Below are 23,602 nucleotides of genomic sequence, written 5' to 3' on the forward strand. Positions count from 1 at the left end.
GCGGCCGAACAAAAGGTAGTAGGGAGAGTATCCCGTGGAGTCGTGCACGCTAGAACGTTATGCCATCATTACCATCGGTAGGTAGGTGTCCCAATCTCGTTGGTTCTCGTCCACGTAAGCACTCAGCATAGCCAAGAGGGTGCGGTTAAAACGTTCGACGAGGCCATCTGACTGAGGGTGGTAGGCGGTCGTTCTAGTCTTCGTAATACCCAGAATTGAGCACATGTCGCGGAAGACGGCGCTCTCGAACGATCTTCCTTGGTCAGAATGGATTGAACCCGGGAGCCCGAAGCGGGAGAAGAAGTGGTCGATGAGGCAAGTGACAATGGCGTCGCTGCTTTGTGACGACATGGGAAAGGCCTCCACCCAGCGAGTACAGTAGCCGGAGACAACAAGGATATACCTGTGGCCACGGTCCGTTTGCGGTAGCGGACCTAGGACATCAAGGGCAATTCGCTGGAACGGAGCAGTGCTGATTTCCGTCACTAGGGGTGCTCGGGGCTTGGCTGGGGACGGTTTCCTGGAAGAGCATTTCAGGCATTTCGCGCACCAATCAGGCACGGCAGACGCCATGCCGACTCAGAAGAATCGCTGCTGAACCTTCGCGAGAGTCTTGCGTCGGACAAGATGGCCGCCATATGGGCAGTCGTGTAGAACACAGAACGTGTAGAAGTCGTGTAGAACACAGCTGTAGAATTTCCAGGACCAGGGACGCTGGCGCTACTGGGACCGGTGACGTGCCGGAATTTCGTGTCCATGCTAAACACCCGTCCACCAGACGTAGGTGTCGTCTGCAGCGTAGGTACTGGCGAGCCTGTGGGTGGAGAGGCGGTGCCGCGGATGGAGAGGAGAGTGCCCCGATGACGTCGGACAAGACAGGGTCGGCCAGCTGACGGCCCCGAAGGTCGGTACAGGAGAGCGCGGGTAACGCAGTGGAGAGAAATACGGTGTGCATTCGAGACAAGGCGTCTGCGTTGCCATGTTGTTTCCCGGGCCGATGTACCACGTCGAAGTCGAACTCGCTCAACTGCTCGAGCCACCGTGGAACTTGGCCTTCGGGTTCCCTGAAATTACGCAACCACTGTAACGCGCTATGGTCCGCTCTGCATAAGAATTTGTTCCCATGGAGGTAGTGACGAAAGAAGTGTGTAAAGTACACGAGTGCGAGGAGCTCCTTCCGAGTTACGCTGTACTTGCGCTCCGTCTTGGTTAATGCCCGGCTCCCGAAGGCTATGGTTCGTTTCTGACCATCCTGTTTTTGAGATAGGACAGCGCCGATGCCCTTGTCGCTGGTGGGTCTGGGTGGGTCCGGGCTGGGTGGTGTCCTGGTCGATGGGTTCATAGCGATGTTTTCCACTCAAATGTGGCGGATGCGAGGACTGCGCATGCGCATACGCGTTGTCGGAAATGGTCCATTCTCTTGTACCTAATCCCTTGAGGATTCACGTGGCAATATGAATAGGAATCGTTTTCTGACGAAGGGGTCGAGCTATTGACAAGCAATGCCAAGCGTGGGACCAGCCTATTGTACCAGATGTCCCGAAGCGCGAAGTCCCCGAAAAATAAAGGAAAAAGGGGGGTTAAGTTCCACTGAGCTGAAAATTTGGACACGACGGGGACGTGTGCTGGATACGGCTTGACGAGGACGAAAAGTATTGTGAGTACTGAGTAGCAAATACTGGAGAAACTATTTTAAATAATTTAAAAATACTTGTGGCAAAACGTATTGAGCAGAGTACCAAAATACCGGTGAAGTATTTAAAATACTGTATTTTGAGTACGTACTCAAGATAAACAAGAAATCTGAGTCGGCGCCAATGCTGGTGTCGCACGCGGCTGTAACGAACGCAGCCTTCCGCGCGCCTTCACGTGCCCGCCGTCCGAGAAGGTCGCGCCAGACCGATGCGCGCCGTTGAATAACACATTTATGCACAAACATGCAGTATTCTTACACACATGCACTACGTCCGAAACATGCATTTTCACGCATTTTAAGACCTTCACTAATGCATTCATATGGCCTCAAAACGTGCAAATATATTGCACTCGAAGCTCTGCATGCTCGGGAAGAAACATGCAAAACATGCAAATCCGCGGTCTGGTAATTAGTATGGCTCGGCCAGGGAAAGGGGAAGGGAATACAACGCAAACGAAGTACACGAATGCAAACGTGCCATGGCTAATTATGCACTACTTATTACTGATGCTGCTGACATCATGTCTGACGTCGTTTATTTACAAGAGTAGTAGTCCGCGCAACGGATGAATGGCACTGAAAGTCTCTATCATGGCGCCATCTGAAGACGCAGGGCCCTATGGGAGTTTCGCTACCTCTTTATATATACCTTTTATTTAATGTCATGATTGTTGAAAATATAGTCTCACCACAGCCGTAGTGAGGGGGTGCGCCAACGGCAGCCGCGAAATTCCGTAACGTAGGCTAGTATACGCATAGGAGAATGCGCTGCATCCCCATCGGTTGGCGCTGCGGCAGTTTGAAAACCTGCGGGAGCCAGAAAAGGACGCAGTAGCACCGCGGTCAACGTGGCGGCCACTGTTTGTTTAGAAACTCGAATGCGAACTGAATTATTGCCAAGTGAAGGTGCAAGGAGCAAAGAGAGTCGGATATGAACTACTTCTCGTACGACAGTGTTGCAGTGGTGAAAGTTCTGTAGCCAGCCCTTTTCGTGTTCTTTGGCGCGTGTGTGTGCAGCGCACATTGATCAAGTACGATCAGTAGATGCATCCAAGTGTCAATAAACTCACCGGCCGCTCAGGACACAATAAATAGAAGCCTGAAATTCGTTGCGTTTTCTTAATTACACTTCTCTGTTATCGACGCAGGTAGCACAACCATTAAGAACACGCCTTTTTGCTGTTCTCCAGCGGTGAACCACTCCAGGCCATAGTCATGATCTATTTGTTGTTGTTCCTGTGATTGGATTCTGAATGAAGGCAAATTATTCCGTATAGCCAAACATGAATGAGAGAACTGATGTAGAATTTAAGTGTGCAGCTATTCTTGCGTCCTCAGTCGACGATTGAAAGGATGTGGTCAATTCGTGCGGTTTCGCGAGCGGAGTTCCAAACTTCGAGCCCCCCCCCTCTCCCGAAATAAAGGGGAAGGGGCAAACGGGAGTGCTCTGTATGTCTTCCCTGGATGGAAAAATCTAATAGACTAGGAGAGTTCTTATTTCTCTCTCTCTCTCTGTCGTCTGTGTGCATCCACGAGCTGATATACAAGTAATTACCATTATGTCATGCTGATTGAAAGGGAATCTGCACGCAATAATAGAATTCACAGATGACCTATCCAGCATGGTCTCTTGAGTGGTTGGTTTTTGGGTGAGCTTGTGACCTGAAACTGCAAGTCACAGCACTTGTCCAGTTTACCATGGGTCATTTGGTAATTTTGCGAGTGACTGTGCTGCAACTGAAACCTATTTTTCAGTATCAAACTATGCAGCTTACTGTAATTTGTACCATCTTTAGCAGCTTTTCTTACAACTGTTAGCTACACATCTTCAAGTCAAATCATTCTCTTATAACTGCGTGGGTATACACGCCATGTGTACATTTTCAGATGGTTTGGAAGCAAGAACCGGTCCGCAGCTCACGCATCCAATGCTGAATGTTCTGCTTTTGCATTCATAGGTGGCAATGCACAGCAAAGGGGAGAATCAATTGCAATTGATCTTTGATGTGGCATGCTGTGTTTTCACATAAGTCTGCCCTCTCTGGCATCTGTAATAGTAAGAGTCAAGTGCACTTCATGTTTTGTCTGCTGCAGAATGAGTGTGTTTCAGTTTGCACAGCTCATCAAAATATCCACACCATCTTATGCGTTTCTCATAACACTCCCTCTGCTACAACAACAAGAAATATGTATTTGGAAAGAACACAGTGGCCTCTAGGGTGGCTTAGTGTAGCAAATTTTCCGTCATGGATTGGCATGACAGAAAATTGGCAAAGTCTTTGGTGTTATGGCCTCGCATTAGGATGCTTTTCTGAATGAGCAACAACCACTGCTGTTCATTTTGCAAGAATGCTTGCACACGCTTCCGGCTGGAGCTGTTACACCGCTTTTTCTAAGCTATCTGTGTGTTGTCGGTGTTACTGCCTCGAGCAGACTTGTATGTACTTCTACATGTATGCGTTTTTATGTATGTATGTACTTTTCGTATACATTTTCTGTATTTTGGTACTCTACTCAATGCTTTTTGTGACAAGTATTTTTAAAGGCATTTAAAATACTTATTTCACTATTTGCTAGTCAGTACACAAAACACTCCTTCCTCGACATCCCGTGTCCCGCGAGCTTCCCCGCAGTGTCCAGAGTTTCGGCTCACTGGAACTTCCCCCCGTTTTTGATTCTTTGTTTTTGGGGATTCGCGCATCTGTTATTCATCCTCCTCTACAATAAGCTGCTCCCATACTTTGCCCTGCTCGTCAATAGCCCGACCCCTTCATCAGAAAACTGTGTCTACTCTATGCCTGTGGTGAATCCCACGGGACTGGGTACAAGACAATCCCGGCATTTATTTCCTTGGTCACCAAAGGAACACGCCCCAGATGTCGAAAGACCCGAGCTGCCACCCACTAGGGGTTGCGAAGTATGGGGTCAGAATGCTGCAGATGATGCTGAATACTCTAGAAAAATATCTTCCGACCACGCCTTCTTCGGCTCTATGATGCTTTGGGGTCTCCCTCACCCCATCATCACTACTGTAGAAAACTGTAGAAAAAGGCCTTCTTCACCTCGGCAGTAGTTCAAGATGACAGGATTAGTCTGGAGCGGAGGCGACAGATCGTGTCCATGCCGCTTCCAGAGTATTCTCAGCGAACGATTGCTCGAGAGGTGGGATGCTGCTTGTTTTTGGATGCTTCTTGTATCATTCAGCGCTTCCGTGATGAAGGGCAACTTGAAGATGCACCAAGGTCTGGACGGCAACGACGTCGGACGAGGACAGGGCAATATTTGCTGCAAACGTGGTCGACCCGTTTCTAACGGCAGTCGACCTAAAGGAGCTGAGCCTGCAAGCGTCAAGTACAACCATCCGACGAAGATTAGCGTGCCTCGGGGGTCTCCGTTCCGGAGACGCGGTTCAGAAGCCCGGATCTGAACGTGATTCAAAATATATGGGGCATGATGAAATTCCGAATGAACAAAAAGTGGGTGCCAATTCGGTCCAAGGACGCCTTATGGGAGGCGATAAACATGGAATGGACGTCCCTCAAGGAAGACGTACTACACCTCGTGGTATCAATCGCTGCCAGACCGCATCTGTAATTAATGAAATCGGCAACACACTCATTTTCGTATGAGAGGGTTAACAGAGATAGCGCTCGGGCAGCTATGGAACGGGTTAGACACCAAAGCCCCTTTTATAAGGGCCGCAAATGGGTGTTGGGGAGACCTTGCTTTCTTTATTATTACTCCCTGGCCAGAACCACCGTCAGTGTCATAAATGCTTAATCGTGCATCAGAGTTGAGTAATGGTTTGAAATTTGACTTTTGTGTGGAAAGGAGGAGGGCACCGCAACGAAGAAAGGCTCCCGTGCTGGGCGTCGCGCACCAGGGTAAACTTAAAAATTCGTCGCGGTCGTATAACAAAAAATACCCTCGAGAAATTTTTTGTACCTATAACTGGGAAACTATGCTACACTCAAAATCGTTTCACACCTTTAAAGGTGTAAAATAGGTGTATTAACAAAGATCGCACCCCTTTCACACCCTACAACTTTGTTTTGGAAGTTCCTGAGGGTGTAACAATGGTGTACTACGCACTCAGGTGAAATATGGTGACAAGTGTGTCGCCTGGGTGTAGAAAGGGAGTATGTTTATTTTCGTTCACATGAACGAAAGTAAACGTATACAACAACAGGGAACAGGAAGTTACATTACAAAAGTGCATGGCCTGGATTTACAACACGTCTACCATCTGGTAATGCATGCAGATTTAGATCTGTTGAGATAGTGCTTACATTTCTAAAACACGTTGCTCCTCATTGCAAGACAGAACAAATACATGATAGTGCTCATAATACTCAACTGTAGTAAATGTTTGTATGAGAAAAATGGTATCAGAGTTAATAACATGCATGCCTGCAATCTCAACGAACACGGGCAAGTCCTCCTCGGAAGATTCTTTGGCAACAACACAGCCAACGGCAAATGTGTTATCATTATCAACTGTACTTTTCACATAGACTATAGATTCTGCGTGAATATCACGGTCATGAATGTAACTCTGAATTGCTTCTGGGGCATTGAAGTATTATCTCCTGGAACCATCAGTAGATGTGGCATTTCTGATGAAGGGCTGCAACCACACATACATTTGATAAAATTGATGTCCTCTTGCTAATGAAAGGGTTATGTTCTTAAAATGTCGAGTTTTTCTAGCAACATCTTTAAAATGCTAGTGTTTTCCTTCGAACGCGTACAACCATAGAGATAGGAGAGGACCAAACATCCTGATGAGTCGCGGATAATGAACAACGTAATGCATTTTACAGGGGTTAGATATCTGTGGGTACAACACTGCAAAGCCTTGAAGAAACGAATAAATGCAACGTTCTCAGTAATGAACATGCATATGGGGGAGGTGCCTGCTCATGACAAGGTCTACAATTTCACGAAAAGCTATATACAGCTGTCATGCTTCATTGCCATGCACAGGTGCTATGCCATACATGATTGTCTGTATGTCGGGTGTGCATGTTTACACACATATTTAATCACCTTGATGCGCATACATATATGGACCTCAGTGTGATTATACGCAATATGCTGGTGATTGTGAATACACAGTTACCAGCATATTGCCACAAACCCAACAGTTTTATTCGGCGTTACACCCTTTAAAGGTGTGCGCCATGAACATTTTGATTTACACCCTTTAAGGTGTAAAACGATTTAGAGTGTACATTTGTGCAGTAATTTCGTTACTTTAGCGCGTCCGCCAATAGCACTTTTTCTTCGGCCAAGTTTTCAACTTTTCCTAAAACTACCGCCTTTCGCATTTTTTTACAGCCCAACAGGTTAATTTCCTGGCGTCAAACTTTTTTAGTGGAATGGTAGACCCCTACAAATGAAAATATAACTTATCAATTTCTGCTCATGATGTTTTTTTAAGAAAAATGTTGAATTGGTTCGATTTTACGCCTCTTTCGCGGAAGCGTTGCTCGCTATTTCTCCACTCGCGGCGACTGCAAATCTGATGCTAACTAGTTTGAACTTTTTCGGAAACGCGTCCCGTTTGAATTTTTCAGACATGTTCACCCTCTGCGTCTGCTCAAACTAGACCTGTGCGTCGCCGCCGCCACCCAGGCGCGTTCCGTGTTCCGATCGGTTCCTCTGCGGAGCGGGAATCTCAAAGTGGTTTCGCGTACTTCTGCGTGTCTTCGCCTCGTAGCTATTCAACTGTCATGGCATCAGAGACTAGATTTCTGTTTTTGAAGCGCGTGTCGTTGTTCTCTGTTGATCACAACTCAAGTGCATTTAAAACGAGCGCGGTGTGGCGTTGCTCTGGCACCTTAATTTTGCAAGACGGTGACAAGAAGCTGAAGATTGGCCCTAATTTCTTCTGCGAGGAGTGCCTGACAAACGCAAAAGAAAAGGATGGAGATAAGCCCTTCGATAAGTGACTATGTTGCTACATGAAAATCTTCTCACCGTTGCTGAACGAATGCAAAACATTGGTAAAAGGAGACGTGTAGAAAACGCTCGAGCTTTGTGGCTCTTATACTGTCATTATTATTATTGTTGTTTTCATTCATTCGTGATAGTATTAGCTTGAACCCCATGGGCAACGCGAAGGGGGCAAGGGGGCCGTTGCCCTTCATCCCCCAGCTGGCCGGGTTGTTTTTTCTGCATGACAACTATATGCCCTCTGTGAAAATTCCATCTGAGGGTACTGTGCACAAATTACGGGCTTTCGCGGCTTGTTCTAGTCAAAATGTGATCGAAGTAGCTCTATTGTTTGTGACAAATTTGTGACGGTCAGTCTTTTTTTAAATAAAAATGGGAACCTTTTTCGGATGTGGTTTGCACTGTAGTGTAGACCAGCGTTTCCCAAACTTTTGGCGGTGACGGACCCCCGGAAGCGATGAGAACTAATTCACGGACCCCCCCCCACACACACACACACAGGTATACCGGGATACGCGCTGTTGAACACAGCATTGCAGACCGCGTTTAATATGCGCGACAGGGTATAACAAGATACGAAATTACATTTGTGCAGGCATAAACATGGTCAAGTGACTGTCTAGACAGAAGCGAAGTTGACTTCCAACGCCGCGTTCAGTGCGAAGTATCATCTGTAGTGCCACCATCGCTGCAAGAGGTCCGCAGGGTGCCAAATATAAAATGCGCTAAACACAGGAACACTCTCAGTCAGTTCGAACTCGAAGCAAAACGATATGACGCACTGTATTTCCAGCCATTTCTAGCCAGTGCATAACCAGCAACCTCGCCAGCTGCTGCGTGCTTTCGATACAGCTTCAGAAACGATTCCGGTCTGGTTTCTTCGTCTTGTTTGTATGTGTATGACGCGGACAAACGTGCATTGCAGGACTTTTCTATCAGAAATTAGAAGCTAGCCGTTGAAGCATACTTGTAGCAATTTTGGAAGTTCTGGGTGTTTGGAAATCGGGCAGCATGTACGAGCGCGTGTTTGTGGGGACGAAAATCCTCACTGAAATGTCAGAGACGGTCGCGGACCCCCACAGACACTCTCGCGGACCCCCAGGGGTCCGCGGACCACACTTTGGGAAACACTGGTCTAGACAGTATACACCTCGCAGGCCACCAGCGCTTGCGTATGTTAAAAAGCAGTGTGCTTCGTGCTTGCAGTGTGCAAAGCAGTGTGCAAAGTGCTTCGTCTGCGTTGTCTCTTTGTGTCCCCTGCACCGCGGTTTTATCGCTTTTAGATGCTTGCGTATGCTTACGCCCTCGCCCTCTTTTCCTATTTTTCTTTCCTTCTTCCCTTCTTTGCCTTTTTTGTTTGGAATAGCAAGCCGATCAGAGGTGGGGAGTAATGCATTACCGGTAATGCATTACTTTTGAGTAATGAGTAATGGTAATGAATTACGTTTTGCCAGCAAGTAATGAGTAATGGTAATGCATTACATTTCGACTGAGTAATGCAGGGTGGCATTACTCATTACTTTTGTCGAATGTTCATTGCGCCACGTGAAGACTGGGAACATCCAGGTTTTCTTCAACCCCCCTTTAACAATGAGCACAAGACAACAAGGAAAGAGAAAGGCGCAGCCTAGGGAATTCTGCAAGAGTTGAATAGTCGGCGGTGTGTGTCACAAGTGTCTACATGATGATATCACCGATTTTCTCTTGTGCGCATTTGGAGTAAAGGAAAATCAATGAAATAGAAACATAGCCTCTATGAGGGTAATACGTAACAATTGCCGTAGGGATTAACAGTTTTGGTACGGTACCGTGTTAGCTTCTCTTGTGCTGTCAGAGGTAGTTTTTCTGCCGGGACAGAACTGTATAGCTGGGCTTCATCCGCCGGCTCCATAATGCTAGAAAAGGCATCATCTGCAATAAATCTTATCTATAGCTTTTGCCTATCAGACTCGCTTCTGCGGGGATTTAAGTGGCACTGATTTGGGACACTCGGGTGCATGGCTATTGCCTATAGCAAAAAAAACAAGGAAAAAACTTATGCATAGCACCTTTGACGCTTATGCCCTAAAACGTAAATGTAATGCCAGACTAATGCCATTACTTCGTTAAAGTAATGGCATTACTAATGCATTACTAATATCCAAAAAGTAATGAGTAATGTAATGCATTAGTTTTTTATACAAGTAATGAGTAATGGTAATTCATTACAAAATAAAAGTAATTTCCCCACCTCTGAAGCCGACCTTCGTCTGGCTGACCTTTCCTTTCTTAATAAACATATCCCCCCCTCGCGCCGCTGACGCCGCCAGTGGCAAAACCGGCTCTACGCAGCTGCCGGTCAAAGTGGCATGGGCGCAGGTCTAGCTCAAACGCATTACGGTTTTGGATTCGGAGCGGAAGTTCGAAGCCCCCTAGCGGCGATTCCGTGCGGACACCGAAACCGAAAGAAATATTTCACACACAACGTACGCACGCCAGTGAGAAGGACATATATTTTTCTCACGAAAATCGGCAATGGTCGACCCACGCCATTGGGACGTTTGTGCTGGAATGACCCTTAAAGTTTTGTGAGAAATTACCCAAACTGTTGCTCCCTTGTTACCTAGCGCTTATAAAGCTTGATGACCATATGAGGAAAAAAATTAACGATTGCTCGTAAAGCCATCAGCGCATATGCGAAGGTAAACGCATTCCCAGGCAGAACAAACCCTCTGGAAAAGTGTGGAAATTCAATTGGGGCTTCGGCTCCTGAACAGGCGATAGTACCCGACTGGTTCCCAGCGGTGTGGGAACGGGGAAGGTAGAACGCAGGAGTCGTACCCCGACGGTGCTATGATCATTTCCCGGTCTGGTCTGCTTTTGGTCATGTAAACAATAACATAGGATCGCTCCCCGATGCTGATCTGATCATTTCCCTGTCGGGACTCATATTGGTCATGTGACCAAAATATAGGATCGCTCCCCGATGCTGATCTGATAATCTTGACAATAATCGGTCACATCACCGGGGTGCGGATTTCTCTTCCCAGACTGTCAGGCGCCGGGTGTTGCAATCACGTGACTGACAGTTTCGAATCTGGCCAATGATGTTCCTCGATCATCCTGCCAGCTCTCACCAACTCCCCATAGAGCCCATAGTACAGCTAAATTCACACAACACTGGGCACACGACCAATGAGAATGCAGCGATTGCTCCCTCAATCCTCCAATCAGAAGTCTTTCCGTCCGGCTCGCAGCCCGACCGGTTCTGGCTGTTGCTGACTTCTGCTTTCCATACTGGCCTCCACCGGCTACCCCTCACCTCTAAGTCTACTAGCTTTCATGCACACCGTAAAGTTATTCCGTGATTCCCAAACAACCGTGAAAAGTGTCGTAATGAACAGAAATTTATTTGAGTCATTATACTGACACAATCGGCAGGGTGACGCATATACATGCACTGAGCGTATACTCAGTCCATTGCGTAGCGCTTCCTAGCACACAGGAACAAAGTTCAAACTTGCAAGACACGCATATCGACACTGCTTATTCCCAGCAACGAACAACTGTCACATACTTGCGCACAATCCCTTGATCATCATGTCCTTGCCTGCTACACGTCAAACATAAAATGCTGCTGCTTCATGAATCGTATTTTCTTGTCACCGCTATGCAGATCTGACGGCGCTCGAACATGTTCATCGAGCCAGAATTCACGGCAACACCTCATTTTGAAATCCGATTGGCTGTTCGTAGACCGATGCTTGTGTCGAGAAACAGTACAACACGATCAAAGACACCATAATACACGGATAAAACGGCGAACGCACTTGCCTCCCAACGAAAGACACCGCCGACGCGACGTCCACCGTTCAAATTTCAAATGAAACCGCCAGGCAGTATGCAGGGTATGCAGCACGCAGGCGAGGAAGCGCGAAGTGCGGTTTTCAAATTCAAGCAACCAATCCGGACCCGCTTGTGGCGTCCGACCAATAGAGAGGCACGGACTGCTCCGTGCGCAGTAACACCAGTCCTCCTCAGGTACCCGCGGACGCGGCTGTAGAGTATGTACCACTGCGCCCATACACCATGTTGCAAGCCCATTGGCCTAGACTGTGCGCGCGCTCCGATTGGTCGAGAACGTTTTGAAATCACATTTTGTAGCGCGCATGTGCGTACAGCGTCTCTGCCGTTTCAGCATAGTTTCGAAATAGCATGGCCGGCATGTCGTCCTCCTGTGTTCGGTGGTGTCAATCGACAGAACAGTTTGCAGAAATGTGTTCGCGGGTTTATTAGTTCGTCCTTGTGAGTCTACGCGTGTTGTGCTGTTTCTGGACACAACTGTTATACCACGAACAATTTGTCAACTGCGGTAGCGGAATGCTTCATGAGTCGGAGCGTGAAGAACAAGTTCGAGCACCGTTGGACTTCGAGGACTGTCAACAAAGACAGGATTACGTGCCACACGCGCTTTTCGCTTCGCTATTATGGATGCACCGCAGGCAGCGAAAGAAGATGCTCATCATGAAATGGTACGCACTCATGAGACTGGCTCGGTATTAGGAGTTGAACGGTGTGTTCGTTCTGCTTCATGTTCGAACTTTGTCCCAGTGTGTCAGCGCGCAGTGGGCTTTGTACGCACAGTGCGCCCATGTATCAGATCTTTGAATTAGTGCTTTGTATCAAATAAATCTTTATTTTACCCCAAAATCGCTTTAGTTATTTTGAATACAGAGTAACAGCGGCAGGCCTGAAATCCAGTAGAAGTCGATGGTAGCCAGGACCGACCGAAAAGCCAGCCAGACATTTAGGCTCCTGATTGGCCGACTGGTTGTGCATAATATCCACCACGTCGCAATTTCATTGGTCGTGTGCCCAGTGTTGTGTGAATTATCTCAAACTATGGGCTCTATGGGGAGCTGTTGGAGCCTGGTAACACTGGTAACACGCATTTTGATACAGATTTTGCGAGAGCTGTGGGGGGGCTGATCCTGCCGTGTTTGCACTGTCGGAGTTCCCGTCGCCCTCGCTCTGAGTAACGAATGTATCCGGCCGTGCTCCCGAAACTTTCGAGGAATTGAGACGTTTTTATGCGACTCAACTTGGGGTAAGTGCTATTTCTTCTTCCTCGCATTGATAAACGTTACTCATAGATGCTTTTCAACATGAATGACGCCGTTCTAGAAGGCTTCTCTCGAAACTTCATTCAACAGCGCTCCATGACATGAAACCCCGAGACGAGGTAAAGGACGATAACAGACAAACACGCTCTCAAACGAAGTTTGAGAACGTTTGTCTGTTATCGTCCTTTACCTCGTCCCGTCTTTTGAAGTCATGGATCGTCACCACAGCTCGCTTGTTACCTAACTTTCCATTCGTTAGCAGCGCAGCATCACATATAGTTTCGATTTCAGTGAGCACTCCATTCTGGTTTTTGAGTTGCTTTTAGGATAATGGACTACGTTTTGATGAAAATATGGCTCAGTAAAGTGTGGGATCGTATGTATTGTGTATTTGACATCAAACGAAATATAACCATTTCTCAGGACGACTGCGTGCCTACAAAACTGGAATGCTGGAGGACTTCAGCTCAAGGTTCGTTTTTGTAGTCATTCTAAAAAAAAAAAAAAAAAAAAAATACTTCTGAAGTGAATAAATCATTCCGCTTTAATCCGTTTGCGTAATGTGATCGACGTATGATATGTCAATTTGTTTCAAATTGTGAATGAATGAAAGCTATCATTATCTTTTATTCAGAATGCCATGTTGAACCACTACCACAGCTTGCTTAAAGGAATCAATGCCTTGATGGGAGTACTGAAGTGTCCACCACCAGATCTCTGCCTCAGAGCCATTGATGATGGTCAAGATTTTTCTAGCGGATCTTGTAATGTCATGCTGACAACTGTAAGTTTATCTATTTTGTCTGTATTCAATAACGTGTGCGTCTTGTGGTGTGGTGTACTTTTCTCAATGTAACCCTGACCTCAAGCTATCTTCCACTTCGAGAATCCACCCCGCACTTCGGTTACAACACTATGAACCTATCGCGCTGTGATGTTTGCTCGAAAGGAATACAATCTGGTTGCATAATGTAAAAACCCCGAGACTAGGGAACACAAAGGGACAGACACAAACACTAAGTCTTGAGACTTCGTGTTTGTGTCTGTTCCTTCGTGTTCCCTAGTGTCGGGGTTTTTACATTACGCATCATCTTCCCCAGCTCGCTTGCTTCCTAGCCATTTTTTTCACAATCTGGTTGTTTTTGTTTTAAAAGGACTTCGGGTATCCAGGCCTTCATAGCATGAAAGCCAATGTATAAGAAAGGGCATCTTCTTGATACATTAATATTTGTCACAGTTCTCTTAAAGACAAAGGTACGCGTCACGTACACTACATGTGCCATACTGGTTCTCGAATTGTATGTATGTTGCCCTTGTATTAGCAAAAGTGCACAAATATTTTCTACCATTTTCGTAGAGGGTAAAACGATTATGACACATGTCATACGGATTATCATGTTGTTCATGTGTTCTATGTTGTTGGGGGTAACTCGTTACCAGTAATTCGATACTGTAACTAAGCTACTCAGCTTAGCTATTATCAGTAACTTTTTGCTTAGCTCTTTGCTTTTGAGCGCCAGCAACTTCTTGAGGAGTTCGTTCATTTCTCTCTTCTTTTTTTGGGGGGGGGCGGGTTAAGTTTGTCAGAGTAACTTGGAGAAAGTTCCAAGTTCCTTTGGTTCGATTCTCGTCTACAAACATCGCAGGCTGAGTCCTCCTCCGATGACTCGAGATGAGACGCACACGGCGCGCAAAACTCCCTTGTTGTTACACGGTGAACGTTACGAATTACGTTTTAGTCGCGCATCTTAAGGATAGGCAGTGTATTCATAATGACAGAGGGCATTGTGTTGTAGGGTTAAAACTTGGCACGATTCTACGATTTGTGCGTAGGGGACAACTCATAGAGCATAAACTTGCTTTGTGCTCCTTTCATGTGCCTTATTACGAGGTCAAAATCATCAAGTCCCTCCCCTAAAGAAGCATATAAATGTAGGCTTCTTTCGTCGTAGCAGGTATTGATATCGTTTTTGTATATCAAGGCTATTTTGAAACGTCTTGAATCGCCCATTGTGACTGCGAGGACTGAATTAATCATATAGACAGGTCCAGAACTAAAAAGTATATATATTGAGTAGCAAGTAACTTGAAGGTAACTTGTTACATTTCTAAAGTAGCTTAGGAACTTCGTGTCAATTTTCATTACGTGTTATTATGTGTATGTGTGCGTTTGAAATTTAGTTACAGGCCGGTTTCACGTGAGTTCAGGCAGGCAGGGGGGGCGTGAGGGAGGCAGGGGGTTTTCAGTATTTTTTATGTTTATAAGCTCATCGTATATTATGGTCAACAGCGGCAAAATGAATAATTTCTACCGAGTAGCTTTCGTGCAAAAAATCGAAAAAATCCGGCCCTGAATTTGAATGTTTGTTTTGCCGTGTTTGCACGCGTATATCTCCCGGGTGTTAGTGAAATTTTTTATACGTTATTATGGCTACAGGCCAGCTGTCAGAGCGCACACTTTGGCGCGCAGGTGCAACGCTGTGTGCTATAAAAAATGGCGAATATGCCCTATCGCGCAGTTTTGTCCCAATTTCGACGCGTGATTTCTCTGGCTATAGATGTCCCTGATTGCCATACTTGGTATCAGCTCACTCAGCTTTTAATGCTCTTTCATCTGATATATCTATCCTGCATATACCTCCTAGCGGTATGTGCTGAAATAGGCAAATGTTTAGGCATATTTCGAAAAAACATGGATTTTGCGGGTGTATTTCTTAAAAAGGCCCCTCTTGATTTCATTTACATTTTGTCATTGCCCGACGTTAGGCCTTTCATATAACGAAAAAAAAATCTGCTTCAAAAGGCGTATACTGGTGATTAGCGCGTTGAAACGCGGCCCTGCTATACGTACGAACGTGTCGGGGACGTCTACAGCCAGAGCAAGAAGCGTCGAAGTTGGAACAAAACTGTGCGAGAGAGCATGTTCGCCGCTTTTTATACGATACAGTGTTGCACCTGTGCGCCAAAGTTTGCGCTCGGACTGCTGGCCTGTGCGTATACTAAAGCATAAAAAATTTCACTACGATATCTTTTAACACTCAGGAGGTATACACGTGCAAACACGGCAAAGCTGCAACACTCGAATTCAGGGCTGGATTTCTAGATTTTTTTTGCACGAACAGTATTCGGTAGAAATGATTAATTTTAACCATGTTGATCATCATATACGATGAGCTTCTAAATATACATAAAAAAAGTAATGAAAATCCAGGAGGTCCATGGGACCTCCCTGTCTGAGCTGACGTGAAACCGGCCTTCAATTCTTGCACAGTATAACTTGAGACAATTATTTTCTGGCTAACCTTTTCAGTGACTTCCATCTTTCAACAATATAACTTAACTAGCAACGAGTTTCAAGTTCTATCTCTGTTTCATATAACCTCTGTTAAGTAAACTTGTGAAGTAAATAGTACATATACGGGACTGGTGATTGTATACTTTCAATGTAGCACTCATTTTTTCATTGCTGGTGAAGTGGTGCATTAAGGAACCCATGTAGCTGGTGACTATGATGCAATAAAGAGTTTTCTGCAATGACATATTCATTTTGTTCGTTAAAAATCGCGCCAAATTAACTCTCCTGTGGGGGAAGGAGATACCCGTAAGTGTGCATTCGCTGCACCTCGGGAAATCGTTGGAGTACGATACAGGCTGCCGACAACGGACCATGAACATCCCCGTTTTGCAAACCGTATGCCGCGCCTCCGGCGCACCGACGTTGGGTCGTCGCGCTGCCTGGGTTAGCATCATACTAGATATTGAATCCATTTATCCATTATCAATCCATTAAACATCCATCACGAAACAAGCCTGGAGAATGGGCGATAGAAATTAAACAAGCTTCGTTGTGTCTAATTGAATTGGCTTTCGTCCAGCATGAGTCCTATCAATTGGTGTTGAGGAGGCTACTGTGTGAAGCCAAAGCGTCCCTATCGCACATACTATACAAAGTCAACTACACACAAACGGCACACTTCGGGAGCGCTAAAATGGACTCGGATGTTGCTCGCTTCGGACATTCTGTTCTCTATAGAGCGTTTTTGACAAAGCAATCCATCATCCTTTCTTTTTTCTCTCGCGGTGTCCGTCCGATGCACTCAATAAATGATGCCTCATCGGACGCACACCATAAGAAGACTAACCTGTCCATAACTTCCATGGATTAGGTGCCGGAAACTTGTTGCACCTGTAGATTGTATTCCTTGGAGAAATTATTCCATATTACAGACCATGTACACACTGTAACTGCCAAGCTCGGTCGCACCCAACCGGTTTTGCCGTCACTCTCGATAGAGTAGTTTCTATTTGCCTTCAGCAAGGATAACAAACTTTCCTCTTTTTCAGAGCAACATTTGCCGTTGCCATGGACGAGGGAGGGTCGTTGTCCTTTACGGTGTCAGACCCGAACAAAGGCTAGAAAATACTACTATAATAAAGCGCAATATCGAAATGTACGCTTGAACTACGGGAAAATTAGGCATAATTTGATTAGACATCGAGCGGTTTCCCTGTCATCACGTCATCATTCCCCCCTCACCCCCCCCTTTTTTTTGGCTATAGTCGTGGCGATGCCCACTTGAGTGCGTCCAACAACGGCAAGCTACCTCGACACCCCCCCCCCCCCCCCCCCCACACACACACACACACATCATCACAGTGACTCTGGACCGAATCAAGCCGGATGACACAGTCTTATTCTTTTTCAAGTACGACGTTCTGTGGCGTTAACTTTGCGTAACCTCCCCAACTTACACGTCTCGAATACAATTCCAATCTTAAAATCCATCTTTTTAAGAAGATGTCTGTGCCCCATCGGGGATATCTCCCATTCTGGTCCTCAACCTTGGCCATATGGCGGATTCAATTTTGTTCATAAACCTAATACATAATGTTTGACCTAAGGTGATAAAAAAATCTAACTGGCTACGGATTGTGGGAATTTTGGCGGTTACCTTTTAGAAACATTTGCCACCATTGGGGAAGGCAACTTTTAATTCCGGGAACTTTATTTTTAATTGAACTTTGAAAATTGCCGAGCAAATCTCACTTTTTTTTAACAGAAATATGAAGTCATCCACGAATAACCACAGACACAGCCTAAACTATGCACAGTACCGCAACAGAAATAGTCGAAGGCAATTGTAAAAATTGGGCTTTAGCCCGGTCTGCTTGATCGTGGCAAAGAGGAGCGCACGGTACTGCAAACGTATTTTCATTCGCGATTGATGAATTTTCGCGAATCGCACTTGGGAAGTATTCGCGAGTATTTAATTCGGCGATTCCAGGTGTGTTTCCTTCCGCGGGTTCAAGCTGTGTTTGCGAGTACAATTTTTCGCGATTTTTTAGCGGTCGCGAAATTCGCAAAGATTAATACATCGCGAATAAAAATACGTTTGCAGTATTTGCGGGGAGAGGAGGTGTTCCCGCCTCTTGTTTTACCTTTCTTTGCGCCGCGTTGACCTTGAGGCTGCTGATAACCGACTTATCAGGAAGAAAACAAACAACCGTCTTATCACTAAGAAGCCGAGGCGGGTACACTTTCTCATGTAGACGAAAATCAAGCAGGCGGGACTAGAGCGTAATTTTTACTATTTTCTTTACTATTTATGTTCGACACTGTGCATAGTTTTTGTTGGGTCTGCGCTTATCCGTGGAGGACATCATATTCCTATAAAAAAAAGAGAGGTTCGACTCTCAAAGTTCAATTGAAAAAGTAAATTTCCCTTTAAAGATTGTCCAAACTCCAAAGCCCTCCTCAATGGTCTCAAAAGTTTCCAGAAGGTAAATTCCGAAAGTCCGACAATCGTTCGGCAAGCACGTCGTCATGTTTATCACCCTAGGGGTACATCTCACAGTGAAAGTCAGTCTAAAAGGTTTTGCCCTCATCTGCTCACTTCTCTTCCCCACGGTAGTGTATTCACACGAGCGTCATTCCCGCAGAATGTTCTAGTGGAAGATAAATTGATCACAGGGAGGAAGTTCCTCCGTGTCACGCGGTGTCGGAAAAACGGGGTTCAGCATTTTATGTGTACGTTCGTTCCATCCGGGAGGATATTCCGTTGCTACGATTCGCTGTCAGCGGACGTAACACGCAACCGTAAAGACAGCAATGTGAAAGGCCTTAAAGGGACATCCATCCCGGTCCATTCCGAAACTGTAGTGCCGTTTTCCTCCGCGTTCATCACTGACAAAATGCCGAAAACCCGGCACAAGCTGTGTGATATAAAACTTGGCAAGAGCAGACGACGCATTCCGGGATTCTCTCTCTGGAAACGTCACACGGACGAGGCCAATCACTGCGCGCCCTTTGACGCGAAAGAGACCAATCACGGAGCGGCCGGAGGGACCATGGTTGCTTTGGCGACCGACCGACAGGCGATGCGGAATGCAAGGGGACGGCGTCTTCTCTGTGATCGGCTAGCGGAATGTTGTTTCTGGTTAGCGTCGAACTTGTTCGTACAGCCAGGAGCGTAACGCACGTAACTTGGTTACGTCTGCACTCACACTGGTAAGCGAAAGTAAGCGTATTTACCGAGGACTTTCACCTAGTATAGTGCGATGCGAACGCTAAGCCGACGACCTCGGAAACAGTCGCCCGCTCTGCGCTCCCATTCGTGACTTACGTCATCATCGTGTTGGCTGCAGATGGAATGCGAACCTTTAAAACTCGTCTATTTAATATGTAAGCTGTTTTCGGAAGAGAAACTTGGCCAAATTCACTCTGAAGCGGTGACGAACATTACCTTATCGGTATTATTCATGCGTTCCTTTTAAGACGGGACTTTCCCTCTCGTGCCGAAATGCATTCAGAAAAACACCCGTCAAACATCCTACTTGGCACACACAAAGAGGATGTCCCACTGATGCGTTGTGTGTAACCCAGGACGGCAGGAAAACACCATTGACGAGTACACAACAATACCCGAGCGATCCAATTGCAGGGCTGGATAGTGGAATGCCTTTTATCATCCCTCTTCTCTGTACCTACCTGTTGATTTTCAAGTTGTGGAGGTCGTCCTTAAGTTTCTGAGAGAGGCCACGCATTTGTTCCAGCCAGGGTCGTAACAGCAGTGAAGATCAGAGACCAGAGAGAAAGGCTCACGTTGACAGCTGCCGCGCTTCCACATCAGTGGCAGACTACTGAGTGAAGCACCGTCCAAGCATTGTGTCGGAGTCCAGAGGGCATATTCCCCTATAGGCGTATCGCTCGCATTCTTTCCTAGACTCCATGCTCGGTTTCGGATTTCCACAGTTGTCAGTTGTCTGCTATTGATTCATTTCTTCTCCAGAAGACAGGTCACTGAGTTGTTGGTTTCACGTTTCAGTCGTTGGTTTGGTCGTTGGCTTCACCAACGTTGGTTAACTTTGGACCCAGATCAAGTGTGGCTAAAACTTGAAGTTAACACTCGGTTCTTTTTTGCAGACGTTAGTTGGTATTCACTAACAACTCTCTTTAGAGCGCATTGAAGCGTTCAATTCAAGTGAAGGGACCGTTGCTTTGGTTCAAGTATTAATTGGCGTTGGCGAAAGCGGGCCCTAAGGGCGTACGCAATTCATTATCGCCACCAAACCTCAAGAACATTTCCCACCTTTTCCAAAACGGCTCGCCATTGTCACATAGATGGACAACATCACGACTGACGGGGAATGTGTGTCCTGGGCCGGCTTCTAAGGACCGTTTCTTTACATTTCAGTAGAACCGACCTATGTGCAATAATTTTGTTGTGCTATATAAATAACAGCTGCATTTTCATTTGTGTTCAATGTTTCATTGTAGTATGCAGTAGATAATTTAGTGTTACGAAGGGTCGCTCAAAACCTCACTGTTAGAAGAAAAGGTATAGAAGAGGTATAACGAAGGCATAAACCAGGACTAAGCTACTATATTTATACATCATCAACAAACCTCTATACCCTGTTTAAACCATGTGGGAGGTACAAATCGCCGAAGCTATACCTTCCACGCCAGCTGAGTGTATAATAAGATGCTTCTCACTTGCGCTTATACCTTCGGTATTTTGTATACCTTTAGATATGAATCTGTGGTACCACATTAATTTGTGGTGCGTAGACAGTACCATCTCAGTTATGCAGTAATTTAAAAAAGAAACACAGTCTGTAATGCAATTGCATCGTAATTAATAGAGGAAGTAGTTTATACCAACGTGGCTATTTGTTCCTGAAATGACCAAATCTACGTGTCCTCACTCATACAGTTGCTCGCCGGGCGAAGGCATCCCACATTTTGCGAAGCCTCGATGTCTTATACCAGTATCTGTTCTCCACCAATTAAATGCTCCCACGTTGCTTCTCTCGTGGCGAGTAATCAGCACAAGCTCTCCTCTACGTTTACCACCTGCACTTTCTGAATATGATTTTGTGGGTACGTTTGTGTGCGTGCGTGTGTGTCCAGGTATTTTCTTTCTCTTTCCTTCTCGCGGTAGTTATTTTTAAAGCACATGTCGCTGAATAATATTTTGTTCTAATTTTTTTACGAGGTGGATCAAGAAAGCGCCACTCTTATATATCGCTGGAATAAATCGAATATATTCCAGTTTTCAAAGATTACACACTTAGTTTGAAAATATACCTTCAAGGGGATATATGATTATACCATTAGGTGCAAATAGTATACCTTCAGCGAGGTATAAAGTTACTATACCTCGAAGGAGGTATAGCGTTTATACCTGAAAAGGTATGCGTCCTGGGACAGACAGTTTATACCCTAAAAGGTATAAATTTTTCTGTTTAGTGTCTCACCTAAGGCGTCATAAAATTCAGTTTAAAAGTCTACTTGTCTAAATGTTACGGGAATATCAGGGGAGATTTTGCCAGTTACTTCGGAGCACTATTATCAAATTCAATTCTCGAGGAATCGAATTTTCCCAATTGAACTCCTAAATTTGCCGAGCCAACCTGACATTTTTTCGTTTTTTTTTTACAGGTGCAGAAAGCGCATGCAAAATTTATTGCATTCTAGGGCAAGATGCATTCACTACTGCGAATGTAATAGCCGTAAAACACTGCGGACACCGTTCTTTTGAAAAGAAGCGACAATTTTGGAAACCGAATTACGTCACCGGCAATGGCGTCAGTGTCTCTTTTTTTTCTTTCTTTTTTTTTCGTGTTGAGTGCCTCACAGGTTTCGAACGACAATCGGTTGTGTCCTTGTGTCGGTCCAGCAGCCTTGTCATGCCTCTGCCTTTAGCAGCTGGTATGGGCAGTAGTTGTGAGGGGCTGACCCCCAAGAACACGCTGACATCCCTCACTCATCCTGAGGGTGTCATTGCGGGACAGCAGTGACATCCTGGGAATATCCGCACATGATCCTCAATTTGTTAGAAAAGTGTTAGAATGAGACTCCAGAGATGGTCCTAGGGACAACATCTGGGGACAAGACTGGGATACTCTCAGGAGCACTATAGGATCATGTAAAATTCTCCAGTAAATCTGCTTTCAGTTTCTGCCGTCTCTCATTTTTGACTGTTTTTCGACGACGAACAATGGGTGCCGTGGTATAAAAAGCAAAAAAATATAAAAGGTCATGTGCCACTAAGTGTAAGACTAAGCCAGCCGACTTTGAAAGGGATATCCAACAGTGGCATTTCCTTTCGCAGGTAAAACATATACTATATATTAGTGATGTGTCGTTCGTGGACGAACCCTTCAAACTGAACTAGTCATTCGGGTGAACTGAACGAACTAGTTCAACAACAACCAAAACATTAGTTCCTCAATTCAGTTCATTGGGCCTCGACACCCACAACGCATACGCTTTGATACGCTTTCAAGTGTGACATCTGCGCCATCTAACGAACGTTTTGAAAAGCTAACAAAGCACATGCGCGCATGAAGAAAGGGCGGGAGACCACGGCGCATACGCTGTGGCCTTGAGTGGCTGTGACGCTGCGCTGAAGTGGACTGTGTGAAGGAAGAGAACTGGATGAACTAAAGAACTAAACGACGTCGCGAGTCGTTCTGAAGGACTCGCAGAGCCTGCTGCTCGTCCACAGCGCATGCGCTTAAGGAAGAGCGCGGGCGGTGCGGCGAGGCAGAGCTTCAAGTGGACTTAGTGAAGGTGTGAAGGAAGAGAACTGGATGAACTAAAGAACTAAACGATGCCGCGGGACGTTTTGAAGCACTCGCAGGGTCTGCCGTTGGCCGTCAGAGAAGGTGCTAGTCCACACCGCATGCGCTTAAGAAAAAGCGCGGGGAGGGAGAGCTTCGAGTGGATTGTGTGAAGGGGTGAAGGTGTGAAGGAAGAGAACTGGATGAACTAAAGAACTAAACGATGCCGCGGGACGTTTTGAAGCACTCGCAGGGTCTGCCGTTGGCCGTCAGAGGAGGTGCTAGTCCACAGCGCATGCGCTTAAGAAAAAGCGCGGGGAGGGAGAGCTTCGAGTGGACTGTGTGAAGGTGTGAAGGAAGAGAACTGGATGAACTAAAGAACTAAACGATGCCGCGGGTCGTTTGGAAGTACTCGCAGCACCTGTCAGAACTGTTACTCGTCCACGGGGGAAGGGAGAGCCAGCAGAGCGGCTTTGAACGCCGTATGGATTGAAGTACTCTGGGCAAGTGAACTATATGAACGGCGAACGCTGAACAAGAGTAGATCATTTAGAACTGATTGCGCTGAGATCGCTCTGAGCTCCTTTTCGCAATTGTGGACTGCTAGTGGCGCCGTTATGTTCTGACTTCTGGCTGACTGCTTGTGTGACTGGCATACCCTGGAGCGGGCACGCTATTTTTGCGGCAATACACTGCAAGCTTCCCAATTTTTCCTCCACAATGCTACGTTGTACTTTTCTTCAAGCTCTCTCATGCATTTCAATGAAATGAGTTGAAA

The 23,602-nt window shown here is 46.0% G+C and overlaps 1 protein-coding gene across 2 annotated transcripts in view; it reads right to left on the bottom strand.

Annotated features, from left to right (window-relative positions):
• LOC135374565 (SH2 domain-containing protein 3C-like) overlaps positions 1 to 23,602 on the bottom strand; it is a 286,980-nt gene that overhangs the window by 207,596 nt on the left and 55,782 nt on the right. Inside the window, exon 1 of one of the 2 annotated variants that reach the window (XM_064607503.1) lies at positions 19,745 to 19,878. The exons of the other annotated variant lie outside the window; for it this stretch is intronic. The gene's annotated coding sequence lies outside the window, so the exon portion shown is untranslated. Of the gene's footprint in view, positions 1 to 19,744; positions 19,879 to 23,602 lie in introns of those variants that run through there. 2 annotated transcript variants of the gene reach the window in all.

Source organism: Ornithodoros turicata, unplaced genomic scaffold, assembly GCF_037126465.1.
Source record: "Ornithodoros turicata isolate Travis unplaced genomic scaffold, ASM3712646v1 Chromosome78, whole genome shotgun sequence".
In the NCBI taxonomy this organism is placed as follows: Eukaryota; Metazoa; Arthropoda; class Arachnida; order Ixodida; family Argasidae; genus Ornithodoros; species Ornithodoros turicata.